Below are 14,739 nucleotides of genomic sequence, written 5' to 3' on the forward strand. Positions count from 1 at the left end.
AAACAAAACTCACCAGGCCAGGTTCCTGATGTCAGTTTGCAGGAGGCACTTGGCACTGTCAAACCAGACACAGTTGCCTGTGGGGGAACCTTGCATCTGGGAGATATCCTGAACCATGCGGAATTTCAGCAGGCAGCCGGCCACTCCGGGCCACCGGGCCCTGGACACGAACGATGCCCTTTCCCCTGAGAAACAAAACTCACCAGGCCAGGTTCCTGATGTCAGTTTGCAGGAGGCACTTGGCACTGTCAAACCAGACACAGTTGCCTGTGGGGGCACCTTGCATCTGGGAGATATCCTGAAGCATGCGGAATTTCAGCAGGCAGCCGGCCACTCCGGGCCACCGGGCGTGGACAAGAACGATGCCATTTCCCCTGAGAAACAAAACTCACCAGGCCAGGTTCCTGATGTCAGTTTGCAGGAGGCACTTGGCACTGTCAAACCAGACACAGTTGCCTGTGGGGGCACCTTGCATCTGGGAGATATCCTGAAGCATACGGAATTTCAGCAGGCAGCCGGCCACTCCGGGCCACCGGGCCCAAGACAGGAACGATGCCCTTTCCCCTGAGAAACAAAACTCACCAGGCCAGGTTCCTGATGTCAGTTTGCAGGAGGCACTTGGCACTGTCAAACCAGACACAGTTGTCTGTGGGGGCACCTTGCATCTGGGAGATATCCTGAAGCATGCGGAATTCCAGCAGGCAGCCGGCCACTCCGGGCCACCGGGCCCTGGACACGAACGATGCCCTTTCCCCTGAGAAACAAAACTCACCAGGCCAGGTTCCTGATCTCAGTTTGCAGGAGGCACTTGGCACTCTCAAACCAGACACAGTTGCCTGTGGGGGCACCTTGCATCTGGGAGATATCCTGAAGAATGCGGAATTTCAGCAGGCAGCCGGCCACTCCGGGCCACCGGGCCCTGGACAGGAACGATGCCCTTTCCCCTGAGAAACAAAAGTCACCAGGCCAGGTTCCTGATCTCAGTTTGCAGGAGGCACTTGGCACTGTCAAACCAGACACAGTTGCCTGTGGGGGCACCTTGCATCTGGGAGATATCCTGAAGCATGCGGAATTTCAGCAGGCAGCCGGCCACTCCGGGCCACCGGGCCGTGGACACGAACGATGCCCTTTCCCCTGAGAAACAAAACTCACCAGGCCAGGTTCCTGATGACAGTTTGCAGGAGGCACTTGGCACTGCCAAACCAGACACAGTTGCCTGTGGGTGCACCTTGCATCTGGGAGATATCCTGAAGCATGCGGAATTTCAGCAGTCAGCCGGCCACTCCGGGCCACCGGGCCCTGGACACGAACGATGGCCTTTCCCCTGAGAAACAAAACTCACCAGGCCAGGTTCCTGATGTCAGTTTGCAGGAGGCACTTGGCACTGTCAAACCAGACACAGTTGCCTGTGGGGGCACCTTGCATCTGGGAGATATCCTGAAGCATGCGGAATTCCAGCAGGCAGCCGGCCACTCCGGGCCACCGGGCCCTGGACACAAACGATGCCCTTTCCCCTGAGAAACAAAACTCACCAGGCCAGGTTCCTGATGTCAGTTTGCAGGAGGCACTTGGCACTGTCAAACCAGACACAGTTGCCTGTGGGGGCACCTTGCATCTGGGAGATATCCTGAAGCATGCGAAATTTCAGCAGGCAGCCGGCCACTCCGGGCCACCGGGTCCTGGACAGGAACGATGCCCTTTCCCCTGAGAAACAAAAGTCACCAGGCCAGGTTCCTGATGTCAGTTTGCAGGAGGCACTTGGCACTGTCAAACCAGACACAGTTGCCTGTGGGGGCACCTTGCATCTGGGAGATATCCTGAACCATGCGGAATTTCAGCACGCAGCCGGCCACTCCGGGCCACCGGGCCGTGGACACAAACGATACCCTTTCCCCTGAGAAACAAAACTCACCAGGCCAGGTTCCTGATGTCAGTTTGCAGGAGGCACTTGGCACTGTCAAACCAGACACAGTTGCCTGTGGGGGCACCTTGCATCTGGGAGATATCCTGAAGCATGCGGAATTTCAGCAGGCAGCCGGCCACTCCGGGCCACCGGGCCCTGGACATGAACGATGCCCTTTCCCCTGAGAAACAAAACTCACCAGCCCAGGTTCCTGATGTCAGTTTGCAGGAGGCACTTGGCACTGTCAAACCAGACACAGTTGCCTGTGGGGGCACTTTGCATCTGGGAGATATCCTGAAGCATGCGGAATTTCAGCAGGCAGCCGGCCACTCCGGGCCACCGGGCCCTGGACAAGAACGATGCCATTTCCCCTGAGAAACAAAACTCACCAGGCCAGGTTCCTGATGTCAGTTTGCAGGAGGCACTTGGCACTGTCAAACCAGACACAGTTGCCTGTGGGGGCACCTTGCATCTGGGAGATATCCTGAACCATGCGGAATTTCAGCAGGCAGCCGGCCACTCCGGGCCACCGGGCCCAAGACAGGAACGATGCCCTTTCCCCTGAGAAACAAAACTCACCAGGCCAGGTTCCTGATGTCAGTTTGCAGGAGGCACTTGGCACTGTCAAACCAGACACAGTTGCCTGTGGGGGCACCTTGCATCTGGGAGATATCCTGAAGCATGCGGAATTCCAGCAGGCAGCCGGCCACTCCGGGCCACCGGGCCCTGGACACGAACGATGCCCTTTCCCCTGAGAAACAAAACTCACCAGGCCAGGTTCCTGATCTCAGTTTGCAGGAGGCACTTGGCACTCTCAAACCAGACACAGTTGCCTGTGGGGGCACCTTGCATCTGGGAGATATCCTGAAGAATGCGGAATTTCAGCAGGCAGCCGGCCACTCCGGGCCACCGGGCCCTGGACACGAACGATGCCCTTTCCCCTGAGAAACAAAAGTCACCAGGCTAGGTTCCTGAGTCAGTTTGCAGGAGGCACTTGGCACTGTCAAACCAGACACAGTTGCCTGTGGGTGCACCTTGCATCTGGGAGATATCCTGAAGCATGCGGAATTTCAGCAGGCAGCCGGCACTCCGGGCCACCGGGCCCTGGACACGAACGATGCCCTTTCCCCTGAGAAACAAAACTCACCAGGCCAGGTTCCTGATGACAGTTTGCAGGAGGCACTTGGCACTGTCAAACCAGACACAGTTGCCTGTGGGTGCACCTTGCATCTGGGAGATATCCTGAAGAATGCGGAATTTCAGCAGGCAGCCGGCCACTCCGGGCCACCGGACCATGGACACGAACCATGGCCTTTCCCCTGAGAAAAAAAAGTCACCAGGCCAGGTTCCTGATGTCAGTTTGCAGGAGGCACTTGGCACTGCCAAACCAGACACAGTTGCCTGTGGGTGCACCTTGCATCTGGGAGATATCCTGAAGCATGCGGAATTTCAGCAGGCAGCCGGCCACTCCGGGCCACCGGGCCATGGACACGAACGATGGCCTTTCCCCTGAGAAACAAAACTCACCAGGCCAGGTTCCTGATGTCAGTTTGCAGGAGGCACTTGGCACTGTCAAACCAGACACAGTTGCCTGTGGGGGCACCTTGCATCTGGGAGATATCCTGAAGCATGCGGAATTCCAGCAGGCAGCCGGCCACTCCGGGCCACCGGGCCCTGGACACAAACGATGCCCTTTCCCCTGAGAAACAAAACTCACCAGGCCAGGTTCCTGATGTCAGTTTGCAGGAGGCACTTGGCACTGTCAAACCAGACACAGTTGCCTGTGGGGGCACCTTGCATCTGGGAGATATCCTGAAGCATGCGAAATTTCAGCAGGCAGCCGGCCACTCCGGGCCACCGGGTCCTGGACAGGAACGATGCCCTTTCCCCTGAGAAACAAAAGTCACCAGGCCAGGTTCCTGATGTCAGTTTGCAGGAGGCACTTGGCACTGTCAAACCAGACACAGTTGCCTGTGGGGGCACCTTGCATCTGGGAGATATCCTGAACCATGCGGAATTTCAGCAGGCAGCCGGCCACTCCGGGCCACCGGGCCGTGGACACAAACGATGCCCTTTCCCCTGAGAAACAAAACTCACCAGGCCAGGTTCCTGATCTCAGTTTGCAGGAGGCACTTGGCACTGTCAAACCAGACACAGTTGCCTGTGGGGGCACCTTGCATCTGGGAGATATCCTGAACCATGCGGAATTTCAGCAGGCAGCCGGCCACTCCGGGCCACCGGGCCCTGGACATGAACGATGCCCTTTCCCCTGAGAAACAAAACTCACCAGGCCAGGTTCCTGATGTCAGTTTGCAGGAGGCACTTGGCACTGTCAAACCAGACACAGTTGCCTGTGGGGGCACCTTGCATCTGGGAGATATCCTGAAGCATGCGGAATTTCAGCAGGCAGCCGGCCACTCCGGGCCACCGGGCCCTGGACAAGAACGATGCCATTTCCCCTGAGAAACAAAACTCACCAGGCCAGGTTCCTGATGTCAGTTTGCAGGAGGCACTTGGCACTGTCAAACCAGACACAGTTGCCTGTGGGGGCACCTTGCATCTGGGAGATATCCTGAAGCATGCGGAATTTCAGCAGGCAGCCGGCCACTCCGGGCCACCGGGCCCAAGACAGGAACGATGCCCTTTCCCCTGAGAAACAAAACTCACCAGGCCAGGTTCCTGATGTCAGTTTGCAGGAGGCACTTGGCACTGTCAAACCAGACACAGTTGCCTGTGGGGGCACCTTGCATCTGGGAGATATCCTGAAGCATGCGGAATTCCAGCAGGCAGCCGGCCACTCCGGGCCACCGGGCCCTGGACACAAACGATGCCCTTTCCCCTGAGAAACAAAACTCACCAGGCCAGGTTCCTGATGTCAGTTTGCAGGAGGCACTTGGCACTGTCAAACCAGACACAGTTGCCTGTGGGGGCACCTTGCATCTGGGAGATATCCTGAAGCATGCGGAATTTCAGCAGGCAGCCGGCCACTCCGGGCCACCGGGCCCTGGACACGAACGATGCCCTTTCCCCTGAGAAACAAAAGTCACCAGGCCAGGTTCCTGAGTCAGTTTGCAGGAGGCACTTGGCACTGTCAAACCAGACACAGTTGCCTGTGGGTGCACCTTGCATCTGGGAGATATCCTGAAGCATGCGGAATTTCAGCAGGCAGCCGGCACTCCGGGCCACCGGGCCCTGGACACGAACGATGCCCTTTCCCCTGAGAAACAAAACTCACCAGGCCAGGTTCCTGATGACAGTTTGCAGGAGGCACTTGGCACTGTCAAACCAGACACAGTTGCCTGTGGGTGCACCTTGCATCTGGGAGATATCCTGAAGAATGCGGAATTTCAGCAGGCAGCCGGCCACTCCGGGCCACCGGACCATGGACACGAACCATGGCCTTTCCCCTGAGAAAAAAAAGTCACCAGGCCAGGTTCCTGATGTCAGTTTGCAGGAGGCACTTGGCACTGCCAAACCAGACACAGTTGCCTGTGGGTGCACCTTGCATCTGGGAGATATCCTGAAGCATGCGGAATTTCAGCAGGCAGCCGGCCACTCCGGGCCACCGGGCCATGGACACGAACGATGGCCTTTCCCCTGAGAAACAAAACTCACCAGGCCAGGTTCCTGATGTCAGTTTGCAGGAGGCACTTGGCACTGTCAAACCAGACACAGTTGCCTGTGGGGGCACCTTGCATCTGGGAGATATCCTGAAGCATGCGGAATTCCAGCAGGCAGCCGGCCACTCCGGGCCACCGGGCCCTGGACACAAACGATGCCCTTTCCCCTGAGAAACAAAACTCACCAGGCCAGGTTCCTGATGTCAGTTTGCAGGAGGCACTTGGCACTGTCAAACCAGACACAGTTGCCTGTGGGGGCACCTTGCATCTGGGAGATATCCTGAAGCATGCGAAATTTCAGCAGGCAGCCGGCCACTCCGGGCCACCGGGTCCTGGACAGGAACGATGCCCTTTCCCCTGAGAAACAAAAGTCACCAGGCCAGGTTCCTGATGTCAGTTTGCAGGAGGCACTTGGCACTGTCAAACCAGACACAGTTGCCTGTGGGGGCACCTTGCATCTGGGAGATATCCTGAACCATGCGGAATTTCAGCAGGCAGCCGGCCACTCCGGGCCACCGGGCCGTGGACACAAACGATGCCCTTTCCCCTGAGAAACAAAACTCACCAGGCCAGGTTCCTGATGTCAGTTTGCAGGAGGCACTTGGCACTGTCAAACCAGACACAGTTGCCTGTGGGGGCACCTTGCATCTGGGAGATATCCTGAAGCATGCGGAATTTCAGCAGGCAGCCGGCCACTCCGGGCCACCGGGCCCTGGACATGAACGATGCCCTTTCCCCTGAGAAACAAAACTCACCAGGCCAGGTTCCTGATGTCAGTTTGCAGGAGGCACTTGGCACTGTCAAACCAGACACAGTTGCCTGTGGGGGCACCTTGCATCTGGGAGATATCCTGAAGCATGCGGAATTTCAGCAGGCAGCCGGCCACTCCGGGCCACCGGGCCCTGGACAAGAACGATGCCATTTCCCCTGAGAAACAAAACTCACCAGGCCAGGTTCCTGATGTCAGTTTGCAGGAGGCACTTGGCACTGTCAAACCAGACACAGTTGCCTGTGGGGGCACCTTGCATCTGGGAGATATCCTGAAGCATGCGGAATTTCAGCAGGCAGCCGGCCACTCCGGGCCACCGGGCCCAAGACAGGAACGATGCCCTTTCCCCTGAGAAACAAAACTCACCAGGCCAGGTTCCTGATGTCAGTTTGCAGGAGGCACTTGGCACTGTCAAACCAGACACAGTTGCCTGTGGGGGCACCTTGCATCTGGGAGATATCCTGAAGCATGCGGAATTCCAGCAGGCAGCCGGCCACTCCGGGCCACCGGGCCCTGGACACAAACGATGCCCTTTCCCCTGAGAAACAAAACTCACCAGGCCAGGTTCCTGATGTCAGTTTGCAGGAGGCACTTGGCACTGTCAAACCAGACACAGTTGCCTGTGGGGGCACCTTGCATCTGGGAGATATCCTGAAGCATGCGAAATTTCAGCAGGCAGCCGGCCACTCCGGGCCACCGGGTCCTGGACAGGAACGATGCCCTTTCCCCTGAGAAACAAAACTCACCAGGCCAGGTTCCTGATGTCAGTTTGCAGGAGGCACTTGGCACTGTCAAACCAGACACAGTTGCCTGTGGGGGCACCTTGCATCTGGGAGATATCCTGAAGCATGCGGAATTTCAGCAGGCAGCTGGCCACTCCGGGCCACCGGGCCCAAGACACGAACGATGCCCTTTCCCCTGAGAAACAAAACTCACCAGGCCAGGTTCCTGATCTCAGTTTGCAGGAGGCACTTGGCACTCTCAAACCAGACACAGTTGCCTGTGGGGGCACCTTGCATCTGGGAGATATCCTGAACCATGCGGAATTTCAGCAGGCAGCCGGCCACTCCGGGCCACCGGGCCCTGGACAGGGACGATGCCCTTTCCCCTGAGAAACAAAAGTCACCAGGCCAGGTTCCTGATGTCAGTTTGCAGGAGGCACTTGGCACTGTCAAACCAGACACAGTTGCCTGTGGGGGCACCATGCATCTGGGAGATATCCTGAAGCATGCGGAATTTCAGCAGGCAGCCGGCCACTCCGGGCCACCGGGCCCTGGACATGAACGATGCCCTTTCCCCTGAGAAACAAAACTCACCAGGCCAGGTTCCTGATGTCAGTTTGCAGGAGGCACTTGGCACTGTCAAACCAGACACAGTTGCCTGTGGGGGCACCTTGCATCTGGGAGATATCCTGAAGCATGCGGAATTTCAGCAGGCAGCCGGCCACTCCGGGCCACCGGGCCCTGGACAAGAACGATGCCATTTCCCCTGAGAAACAAAACTCACCAGGCCAGGTTCCTGATGTCAGTTTGCAGGAGGCACTTGGCACTGTCAAACCAGACACAGTTGCCTGTGGGGGCACCTTGCATCTGGGAGATATCCTGAACCATGCGGAATTTCAGCAGGCAGCCGGCCACTCCGGGCCACCGGGCCCAAGACAGGAACGATGCCCTTTCCCCTGAGAAACAAAACTCACCAGGCCAGGTTCCTGATGTCAGTTTGCAGGAGGCACTTGGCACTGTCAAACCAGAGACAGTTGCCTGTGGGGGCACCTTGCATCTGGGAGATATCCTGAAGCATGCGGAATTCCAGCAGGCAGCCGGCCACTCCGGGCCACCGGGCCCTGGACACGAACGATGCCCTTTCCCCTGAGAAACAAAACTCACCAGGCCAGGTTCCTGATCTCAGTTTGCAGGAGGCACTTGGCACTGTCAAACCAGACACAGTTGCCTGTGGGGGCACCTTGCATCTGGGAGATATCCTGAAGAATGCGGAATTTCAGCAGGCAGCCGGCCACTCCGGGCCACCGGGCCCTGGACACGAACGATGCCCTTTCCCCTGAGAAACAAAAGTCACCAGGCCAGGTTCCTGAGTCAGTTTGCAGGAGGCACTTGGCACTGTCAAACCAGACACAGTTGCCTGTGGGTGCACCTTGCATCTGGGAGATATCCTGAAGCATGCGGAATTTCAGCAGGCAGCCGGCCACTCCGGGCCACCGGGCCCTGGACACGAACGATGCCCTTTCCCCTGAGAAACAAAACTCACCAGGCCAGGTTCCTGATGACAGTTTGCAGGAGGCACTTGGCACTGTCAAACCAGACACAGTTGCCTGTGGGTGCACCTTGCATCTGGGAGATATCCTGAAGCATGCGGAATTTCAGCAGGCAGCCGGCCACTCCGGGCCACCGGACCATGGACACGAACCATGGCCTTTCCCCTGAGAAAAAAAAGTCACCAGGCCAGGTTCCTGATGTCAGTTTGCAGGAGGCACTTGGCACTGCCAAACCAGACACAGTTGCCTGTGGGTGCACCTTGCATCTGGGAGATATCCTGAAGCATGCGGAATTTCAGCAGGCAGCCGGCCACTCCGGGCCACCGGGCCCTGGACACGAACGATGGCCTTTCCCCTGAGAAACAAAACTCACCAGGCCAGGTTCCTGATGTCAGTTTGCAGGAGGCACTTGGCACTGTCAAACCAGACACAGTTGCCTGTGGGGGCACCTTGCATCTGGGAGATATCCTGAAGCATGCGGAATTCCAGCAGGCAGCCGGCCACTCCGGGCCACCGGGCCCTGGACACAAACGATGCCCTTTCCCCTGAGAAACAAAACTCACCAGGCCAGGTTCCTGATGACAGTTTGCAGGAGGCACTTGGCACTGTCAAACCAGACACAGTTGCCTGTGGGGGCACCTTGCATCTGGGAGATATCCTGAAGCATGCGAAATTTCAGCAGGCAGCCGGCCACTCCGGGCCACCGGGTCCTGGACAGGAACGATGCCCTTTCCCCTGAGAAACAAAACTCACCAGGCCAGGTTCCTGATGTCAGTTTGCAGGAGGCACTTGGCACTGTCAAACCAGACACAGTTGCCTGTGGGGGCACCTTGCATCTGGGAGATATCCTGAAGCATGCGGAATTTCAGCAGGCAGCTGGCCACTCCGGGCCACCGGGCCCAAGACACGAACGATGCCCTTTCCCCTGAGAAACAAAACTCACCAGGCCAGGTTCCTGATCTCAGTTTGCAGGAGGCACTTGGCACTCTCAAACCAGACACAGTTGCCTGTGGGGGCACCTTGCATCTGGGAGATATCCTGAACCATGCGGAATTTCAGCAGGCAGCCGGCCACTCCGGGCCACCGGGCCCTGGACAGGAACGATGCCCTTTCCCCTGAGAAACAAAACTCACCAGGCCAGGTTCCTGATGTCAGTTTGCAGGAGGCACTTGGCACTGTCAAACCAGACACAGTTGCCTGTGGGGGCACCTTGCATCTGGGAGATATCCTGAAGCATGCGGAATTTCAGCAGGCAGCCGGCCACTCCGGGCCACCGGGCCCTGGACAAGAACGATGGCCTTTCCCCTGAGAAACAAAACTCACCAGGCCAGGTTCCTGATGTCAGTTTGCAGGAGGCACTTGGCACTGTCAAACCAGACACAGTTGCCTGTGGGGGCACCTTGCATCTGGGAGATATCCTGAAGCATACGGAATTTCAGCAGGCAGCCGGCCACTCCGGGCCACTGGGCCCAAGACAGGAACGATGCCATTTACCCTGAGAAACAAAACTCACCAGGCCAGGTTCCTGATGTCAGTTTGCAGGAGGCACTTGGCACTGTCAAACCAGACACAGTTGTCTGTGGGGGCACCTTGCATCTGGGAGATATCCTGAAGCATGCGGAATTCCAGCAGGCAGCCGGCCACTCCGGGCCACCGGGCCCTGGACACGAACGATGCCCTTTCCCCTGAGAAACAAAACTCACCAGGCCAGGTTCCTGATCTCAGTTTGCAGGAGGCACTTGGCACTGTCAAACCAGACACAGTTGCCTGTGGGGGCACCTTGCATCTGGGAGATATCCTGAAGCATGCGGAATTTCAGCAGGCAGCCGGCCACTCCGGGCCACCGGGCCCTGGACACGAACGATGCCCTTTCCCCTGAGAAACAAAACTCACCAGGCCAGGTTCCTGATGTCAGTTTGCAGGAGGCACTTGGCACTGTCAAACCAGACACAGTTGCCTGTGGGGGCACCTTGCATCTGGGAGATATCCTGAAGCATGCGGAATTTCAGCAGGCAGCCGGCCACTCCGGGCCACCGGGCCCTGGACACGAACGATGCCCTTTCCCCTGAGAAACAAAACTCACCAGGCCAGGTTCCTTATGACAGTTTGCAGGAGGCACTTGGCACTGTCAAACCAGACACAGTTGCCTGTGGGTGCACCTTGCATCTGGGAGATATCCTGAACCATGCGGAATTTCAGCAGGCAGCCGGCCACTCCGGGCCACCGGGCCATGGACACGAACCATGGCCTTTCCCCTGAGAAAAAAAAGTCACCAGGCCAGGTTCCTGATGTCAGTTTGCAGGAGGCACTTGGCACTGCCAAACCAGACACAGTTGCCTGTGGGTGCACCTTGCATCTGGGAGATATCCTGAAGCATGCGGAATTTCAGCAGGCAGCCGGCCACTCCGGGCCACCGGGCCCTGGACACGAACGATGGCCTTTCCCCTGAGAAACAAAACTCACCAGGCCAGGTTCCTGATGTCAGTTTGCAGGAGGCACTTGGCACTGTCAAACCAGACACAGTTGCCTGTGGGGGCACCTTGCATCTGGGAGATATCCTGAAGCATGCGGAATTTCAGCAGGCAGCCGGCCACTCCGGGCCACCGGGCCCTGGACACGAACGATGCCCTTTCCCCTGAGAAACAAAACTCACCAGGCCAGGTTCCTGATGACAGTTTGCAGGAGGCACTTGGCACTGTCAAACCAGACACAGTTGCCTGTGGGTGCACCTTGCATCTGGGAGATATCCTGAACCATGCGGAATTTCAGCAGGCAGCCGGCCACTCCGGGCCACCGGGCCATGGACACGAACCAGGGCCTTTCCCCTGAGAAAAAAAAGTCACCAGGCCAGGTTCCTGATGTCAGTTTGCAGGAGGCACTTGGCACTGCCAAACCAGACACAGTTGCCTGTGGGTGCACCTTGCATCTGGGAGATATCCTGAAGCATGCGGAATTTCAGCAGGCAGCCGGCCACTCCGGGCCACCGGGCCCTGGACACGAACGATGGCCTTTCCCCTGAGAAACAAAACTCACCAGGCCAGGTTCCTGATGTCAGTTTGCAGGAGGCACTTGGCACTGTCAAACCAGACACAGTTGCCTGTGGGGGCACCTTGCATCTGGGAGATATCCTGAAGCATGCGGAATTCCAGCAGGCAGCCGGCCACTCCGGGCCACCGGGTCCTGGACAGGAACGATGCCCTTTCCCCTGAGAAACAAAAGTCACCAGGCCAGGTTCCTGATGTCAGTTTGCAGGAGGCACTTGGCACTGTCAAACCAGACACAGTTGCCTGTGGGGGCACCTTGCATCTGGGAGATATCCTGAAGCATGCGGAATTTCAGCAGGCAGCCGGCCACTCCGGGCCACCGGGCCCTGGACACAAACGATGCCCTTTCCCCTGAGAAACAAAACTCACCAGGCCAGGTTCCTGATGTCAGTTTGCAGGAGGCACTTGGCACTGTCAAACCAGACACAGTTGCCTGTGGGGGCACCTTGCATCTGGGAGATATCCTGAACCATGCGGAATTTCAGCAGGCAGCCGGCCACTCCGGGCCACCGGGCCCTGGACATGAACGATGCCATTTCCCCTGAGAAACAAAAGTCACCAGGCCAGGTTCCTGATGTCAGTTTGCAGGAGGCACTTGGCACTGTCAAACCAGACACAGTTGCCTGTGGGGGCACCTTGCATCTGGGAGATATCCTGAAGCATGCGGAATTTCAGCAGGCAGCCGGCCACTCCGGGCCACCGGGCCCTGGACAAGAACGATGGCCTTTCCCCTGAGAAACAAAACTCACCAGGCCAGGTTCCTGATGTCAGTTTGCAGGAGGCACTTGGCACTGTCAAACCAGACACAGTTGCCTGTGGGGGCACCTTGCATCTGGGAGATATCCTGAAGCATACGGAATTTCAGCAGGCAGCCGGCCACTCCGGGCCACTGGGCCCAAGACAGGAACGATGCCATTTACCCTGAGAAACAAAACTCACCAGGCCAGGTTCCTGATGTCAGTTTGCAGGAGGCACTTGGCACTGTCAAACCAGACACAGTTGTCTGTGGGGGCACCTTGCATCTGGGAGATATCCTGAAGCATGCGGAATTCCAGCAGGCAGCCGGCCACTCCGGGCCACCGGGCCCTGGACACGAACGATGCCCTTTCCCCTGAGAAACAAAACTCACCAGGCCAGGTTCCTGATCTCAGTTTGCAGGAGGCACTTGGCACTCTCAAACCAGACACAGTTGTCTGTGGGGGCACCTTGCATCTGGGAGATATCCTGAAGCATGCGGAATTTCAGCAGGCAGCCGGCCACTCCGGGCCACCGGGCCCTGGACACGAACGATGCCCTTTCCCCTGAGAAACAAAACTCACCAGGCCAGGTTCCTGATGTCAGTTTGCAGGAGGCACTTGGCACTGTGAAACCAGACACAGTTGCCTGTGGGGGCACCTTGCATCTGGGAGATATCCTGAAGCATGCGAAATTTCAGCAGGCAGCCGGCCACTCCGGGCCACCGGGTCCTGGACAGGAACGATGCCCTTTCCCCTGAGAAACAAAACTCACCAGGCCAGGTTCCTGATGTCAGTTTGCAGGAGGCACTTGGCACTGTCAAACCAGACACAGTTGCCTGTGGGGGCACCTTGCATCTGGGAGATATCCTGAAGCATGCGAAATTTCAGCAGGCAGCCGGCCACTCCGGGCCACCGGGTCCTGGACAGGAACGATGCCCTTTCCCCTGAGAAACAAAACTCACCAGGCCAGGTTCCTGATGTCAGTTTGCAGGAGGCACTTGGCACTGTCAAACCAGACACAGTTGCCTGTGGGGGCACCTTGCATCTGGGAGATATCCTGAAGCATGCGGAATTCCAGCAGGCAGCCGGCCACTCCGGGCCACCGGGCCCTGGACACGAACGATGCCCTTTCCCCTGAGAAACAAAACTCACCAGGCCAGGTTCCTGATGTCAGTTTGCAGGAGGCACTTGGCACTCTCAAACCAGACACAGTTGCCTGTGGGGGCACCTTGCATCTGGGAGATATCCTGAAGCATGCGGAATTCCAGCAGGCAGCCGGCCACTCCGGGCCACCGGGCCCTGGACACGAACCATGCCCTTTCCCCTGAGAAACAAAACTCACCAGGCCAGGTTCCTGATCTCAGTTTGCAGGAGGCACTTGGCACTGTCAAACCAGACACAGTTGCCTGTGGGGGCACCTTGCATCTGGGAGATATCCTGAAGCATGCGGAATTTCAGCAGGCAGCCGGCCACTCCGGGCCACCGGGCCCTGGACACGAACGATGCCCTTTCCCCTGAGAAACAAAACTCACCAGGCCAGGTTCCTGATGACAGTTTGCAGGAGGCACTTGGCACTGTCAAACCAGACACAGTTGCCTGTGGGTGCACCTTGCATCTGGGAGATATCCTGAACCATGCGGAATTTCAGCAGGCAGCCGGCCACTCCGGGCCACCGGGCCCTGGACATGAACGATGCCCTTTCCCCTGAGAAACAAAAGTCACCAGGCCAGGTTCCTGATGTCAGTTTGCAGGAGGCACTTGGCACTGTCAAACCAGACACAGTTGCCTGTGGGGGCACCTTGCATCTGGGAGATATCCTGAACCATGCGGAATTTCAGCAGGCAGCCGGCCACTCCGGGCCACCGGGCCCTGGACAAGAACGATGCCATTTCCCCTGAGAAACAAAACTCACCAGGCCAGGTTCCTGATGTCAGTTTGCAGGAGGCACTTGGCACTGTCAAACCAGACACAGTTGCCTGTGGGGGCACCTTGCATCTGGGAGATATCCTGAAGCATGCGGAATTTCAGCAGGCAGCCGGCCACTCCGGGCCACCGGGCCCTGGACACGAACGATGGCCTTTCCCCTGAGAAACAAAACTCACCAGGCCAGGTTCCTGATGTCAGTTTGCAGGAGGCACTTGGCACTGTCAAACCAGACACAGTTGCCTGTGGGTGCACGTTGTATCTGGGAGATATCCTGAAGCATGCGGAATTTCAGCAGTCAGCCGGCCACTCCGTGCCACCGGGCCCTGGACAAAAACCATGGCCTTTGCCCTGAGAAACAAAACTCACCAGGCCAGGTTCCTGATGACAGTTTGCAGGAGGCACTTGGCACTGTCAAACCAGACACAGTTGCCTGTGGGGGCACCTTGCATCTGGGAGATATCCTGAAGC

This window comes from Passer domesticus, chromosome 26 (assembly GCF_036417665.1).
Source record: "Passer domesticus isolate bPasDom1 chromosome 26, bPasDom1.hap1, whole genome shotgun sequence".
In the NCBI taxonomy this organism is placed as follows: domain Eukaryota; kingdom Metazoa; phylum Chordata; class Aves; order Passeriformes; family Passeridae; genus Passer; species Passer domesticus.